The sequence below is a fragment of the Rutidosis leptorrhynchoides genome, chromosome 3 (assembly GCF_046630445.1).
Source record: "Rutidosis leptorrhynchoides isolate AG116_Rl617_1_P2 chromosome 3, CSIRO_AGI_Rlap_v1, whole genome shotgun sequence".
In the NCBI taxonomy this organism is placed as follows: Eukaryota; Viridiplantae; Streptophyta; class Magnoliopsida; order Asterales; family Asteraceae; genus Rutidosis; species Rutidosis leptorrhynchoides.
In genome coordinates, this window is record NC_092335.1 from 63,185,252 (window position 1) to 63,190,878 (window position 5,627).

A 5,627-nucleotide genomic window follows, 5' to 3' on the forward strand; every position below is an offset into this window, starting at 1 on the left:
TATATATATATATACATATATATATATTTATACATATATATATATATATATATATATATATACATATATATATATTATAATTTTAATTTTAATTTTAATTTTAATTTTAATTTTAATTTTAATAATAAGGGTATGTTAGCGAATGTTGTAAGGGTGTAAGTCGAAATTCTGTCCGTGTAACGCTACGTTATTTTTAATCATTGTAAGTTATGTTCAACCTTTTTAAATTAATGTCTCGTATCTAAGTTATTATTATGCTTATTTAAGCCAAAGTAATCGTGATGTTGGGCTAAATATTAAAATTGGGTAATTAGGCTTTGTACCATAATTGGGGTTTGGATAAAAGAACGACACTTGTGGACATTAGACTATGGACTATTAATAGGCTTTATATTAACTAAATGATACCTCGTTAATTTAATATATAGACTTATAATTTGACGTATTTATATATAACCACATACGCTTGACTAGGTACGGTGGGTGGGATATCTATAAATACCTATAATTGTTCATTTTACCGGACACGGAACTGGATTAATAATTAATGGACTAGTTGAAACAGGGGTGGATTACATTCAAGGGTAATTGGTGTAATTGTTAACAAAGTAATAAAACCTTGGATTACACGCAGTCGATAACCTAGTGTATTCATTAAACAAAGTATTAAGACCTTGTTACAATTCGAATCCCCAATTAGTTGGAATATTTGACTTCGGGTATAAGGATAATTTGACGAAGACTCTCGCACTTTATATTTATGACTGATGGACTATTATGGACAAAACCGTATGGACATATCAAATAATCCCGGATAAAGGACAATTAACCCATGGTACTAAACTAAAAACAACACGTCGAACATCATGATTACGGAAGTTTAAATAAGCATAATTCCTTTATTTCATATTTAATTGCAGTTTTAATTATTGCACTTTTATTTACTGTCATTTTATTTAAATGCACTCTTAATTATCGTACTTTTTAATTATCGCAATTTTATTTATCGTCATTTTATTTATTGCATTTTTATCGCAATTTCATTATCGTTATTTACTTTACGCTTAAAATTAAGTTATATTTATTTTTAATATTTTACATTAGGTTTTAACTGTGACTTAAGTTTTAAAATCGACAAACCGGTAATTAAACGGTAAAAAAACCCCTTTTTATAATAATAAAACTACTTATATATATTTATATTTTTACAAATATAGTTTTTAAAAATATAGCGTTAAATTTGGCTAAAGATCCATGTAGAACGAACCGGACTTACTAAAAACTACACTACTGTACGATTAGGTACACTGCCTATAAGTGTTGTAGCAAGGTTTAGGTATTTCCACTCTATAAATAAATAAATAAATAACTTGTGTAAAATTGTATCGTATTTAATAGTATTTTGTAGTAAAAAAAATATAACTATTTTGTACCCCTTCGCTTTAACATCAAGTATTTTTGGCGCCGCTGCCGAGGAAACTAAAACGCCGAAAGCGCAACGCTATATATAAAAAAAGGATTCTTAGTTTACTTTTGTAAAAATACGCTTTTGTAAAAATATGTTTTAATTAGTAAAAATACAAAAACCATAAAAAGAATATCATTATATTTATATTTTTAAGAATTTGTTTAAAATATATAAATTTATAAAGTATTTTTATTTTTATTTTAGTTTTTAAATTATAAGTTTTTATATATATATTTTATTTAATATAAAAACAGAAAAAAAGAAAATATATAAAAATCAATCGGATCCGAGGCTCATGCGATCGCATGAGATTTTAACTATCAAACCATGCGATCGCATGGCTTGAGTTGACAGGTCTGGTAACCTCAGCCTACAGTTTAGGATTTTAATTATATATTAATTATTAATATAAACCTAATTAGGGTTTTAATTATATATTAATTAGTTTTAGTTTTTAATTAATTTGTATTATTTAGTTTAATTAGTTGTATTAATATATAAAAATTAATACTTTTATAAATAAATAATATAAAAATAATATTTTATAAAAATTGTATTTCTACAACTTTAAGTTTATTTTTTTTATATTTTGTATCTTTTTATTTATTTTAGCGTAATATTTGTATTTTTCGTTCGTATTTAGTTTTAAGTCATAGTTTTTGCCGTAGTTATTTTTATTTCTAGATTTTTAGGCTTTGCCGTAAAATCCCTTAAGTGCTTTTTCTTTAGACTAAGATTTATGTGCTTTAGAATTTTACGACTCCGTTTTAATATTTTAGTACCTTTTTTAAGTAATTGCCGTTTTGGATACAGAATTTCTTTTAAGCTTTAATACCTTTAGACGTAAGTTTTAATTCTTAGTTTTTAGACTTTTAAGTTTCGACGCACTACGTTCTTTTTATTATTTTCGGCCTTTTATTTTTCGACGTTTTCCGACGCGCTCTTTTTCTTTCTTATTTCACGACGCTCTAGTTTTTAGGACCTAGAATTTTCTATTTCTTCTCTAAAATTTCTTTAAATTTCAACAAAAAATTATTTTAAGCGGTTAAATTGATAGACATCCAAAATTTTCTGCTTCGTAGTAATAGTTGGATTTGTTAGTGGCTGAGTTGTGGGCTTCCGATTTAAAGGGTCCTGGCTACCTGCTACATCTTTTGGCTATTCGAAACGTGGGCAAAAGCAGAAAAGTCTATTAATTTGATAACTTATATAATTTTTTTATCTTTTATAACTAATAGGATATTCAGTGAATGCACCGAGCAAAACGTTCACCACCTTTTATACGTTCACCACCTATAACTCGATCAAGACATCTAGCCAATATTGTCGCCGTTGATTTTTCTTTAGAATCGTCATATAGTCGACCAAGTACTCCAATTCAAATTTCCGATAATCCATTTTTTGAACCCGGCCTCACAATTGAGAACCCGGAAGATATTCAGGGACAATTCAGAGATCCTGAACCATTAATCTTTCCTCCGGAACCACCAATCATTCAAACAGAGATTGTCGAGGAACAACCCATTAAATCAGAATCCTCTAGTGATTCAGATTCAACCATTTCAATAATGAAAAATCTGGAACCTCTAAGTATGGAAGACCGAATGAGAGCTAAACGTACTGGCCAAGGTCACACAATTACTCAACCAGACATTAATGCGTCAGATTATGAAATCAAAGGACAAATCCTACACATAGTAACTAATCAATGCCAATTTAGTGGTGCGCCAAAGGAAGATCCAAACGAACATCTTCGTACCTTTAATAGGATCTGTACTTTATTTAAAATTCGAGAAGTTGAGAATGAACAAATATATCTCATATTATTTCCCTGGACTTTAAAGGGAGAAGTCAAAGATTGGTTAGAATCGTTACCTGAAGGGACGATTGATACATGGGATGTCTTAGTTGAAAAATTTCTTAAACAATTCTTTCCGGCATCTAAAGCCGTAAGACTTCAAGGAGAAATTGTTACATTCACACAAAAGCCAAATGAAACTCTATATGAAGCGTGGACAAGATTTGGAAAGTTATTAAGAGGATGCCCACAACATGGTTTAGACACTTGACAAATAGTACCAATATTCTACCAAGGATGTGACATCACTACACGAAAAGACATCGATATAGCAGCTGGTGGTTCCATTATGAAGAAAACCGCAACTGACACTTACAAAATTATTGATAACACTGCTTCCCACTCACATGAGTGGCACCAAGAAAAATATATCGTTAGATCATCTAAAGCAGCTAGAGCCGATTCTAGCCATGACTTAGATTCCATTTTCACAAAGATAGATGCTGTCGAGAGACGAATGGAAACGATGACTAAGGATATTCACTCAATACGAATTAGTTGTGAGCAGTGTGGAGGACTACATTTGACAAAAGATTGTCTCAGTATTGAACAAACAATGGAACAAAGAGAGAATGTTTTATACATGAACCAAAGGCCTGGAAATAATTATCAGAATAATTATCAACCGCCAAGACCAATTTACAATCAAAACCAGAATTAAAACCGAAATGTTCCATATAACAACCAACAAGGTCCTAGCAACCAACAAGTACCTAATAATACTTACAATCAGCAAAAACTTATTTTTCAAAATAAACCACCACAAACCGATGATAAAAGCCAAATTTAGAAGATATGATGTCGAAGCTAGTTGAATCTCCAACACAGTTTTTCACATCTCAGAAACAAACCAATGAACAAAATGCTCAAGTATTTAGAAATTAACAAGCTTCTATTCAAAACTTGGAACAAGAAGTGAGCAACCTAGCAAGATTAATAGGTGAAAGAAAATCGGGAAGTCTACATAGTGATACAAATGCTAACCCCCGGAATGAAACAGCTAAAGCCATTATCACAAGAAGTGGTATTACACTTAAACCACCTGAAATACCTATAATTTCTGATGACTCTATTCCTACTCCACAAGAACCACAATCTGAGCAAGATAAGGAAACAGAACCGGTAGTTGAAAAGGTTAATGAAGATAACACGGTTAAGGCTAAATCTTATGTAAAACCATACCAACCACCACTTCCTTACCCGAGTAAAATGAGAAAAGAAAGACTTGAAGCCGAGCAATCCAAATTCTTGGATATGTTTAAACAAATAAATGTCAATCTTCCTTTCATTGATGTGATTTCAGGAATGCCAAGATATGCCAAATTCTTGAAAGATCTAATCACAAATAGAAAGAAAATGGAAGAACTCTCGGCTGTTACTATGAATGCAAATTGTTCTGCAGTACTATTGAATAAGATACCAGAAAAATTATCTGATCCAGGAAGGTTCACAATTCCATATTTTCTGGGTAGTCTTAGTTCAATAGAAGCATTGGCAGACTTAGGTGCTAGTATAAACTAATGCCGTATTCACTATACGCTAAACTAGACCTTGGAGAATTGAAACCAACACGAATAAGCATACAACTAGCAGATTGATCGGTAAAATATCCTAGAGGGATAATGGAGAACATGCTAGTTAAAGTTGGTACTTTAGTATTTCCAGTAGATTTTGTTATTCTGGATATGGAAGAAGATTCTCGAGTTCCTCTCATATTAGGAAGACCATTCTTAAACACGGCTAAAGCAATAATAGACGTGTTTGGTAAGAAACTGACCCTAAGTATAGAGGACGAGAGTGTTACCTTTTCTGTTGATAGAGCAATGCAACAACCGCAATCTGCAGATGATACATGTTATTATATTCAAACTATAGATTCACATGCAGAATTGTTAGAAGAATTTCCAGAATTACAAGGAACAGGAGAATGTTCTTTAGGAGAAGGAACTGAACCAATTGAAGAAGCTAAAATGTTAGCTACACTTATGGCTAATGGATATGAACCAACAACAGAAGAAATTCAAATGCTAAAAGAAGAAGACATATATCGATACAAATCATCGATAGAAGAACCACCGACATTAGAGTTAAAGCCACTTCCAAACCATTTGGAATATGCTTATTTACATGGTGAATCTGAATTACCTGTAATAATATCGTCTTCTCTTACTGAAAATGAAAAATCTCGACTCATTTCTGTGCTAAAAGCTCATAAACCAGCTATTGCATGGAAGATACATGATATTAAAGGAATAAGTCCCTTCGTATTGCACACATAAAATCCTTATGGAAGAAGGTCAT

At 31.1% G+C, this 5,627-nt stretch overlaps 1 non-coding gene across 1 annotated transcript; it reads right to left on the bottom strand.

The window, feature by feature from the left end:
- Nucleotides 1-3,420: 3,420 nt before the first annotated feature.
- LOC139903485 (small nucleolar RNA R71) lies at nt 3,421-3,527 on the bottom strand. Its single transcript, XR_011778301.1, has one exon. It is a non-coding gene; the product is annotated as a small nucleolar RNA R71 (small nucleolar RNA).
- Nucleotides 3,528-5,627: the final 2,100 nt, after the last annotated feature.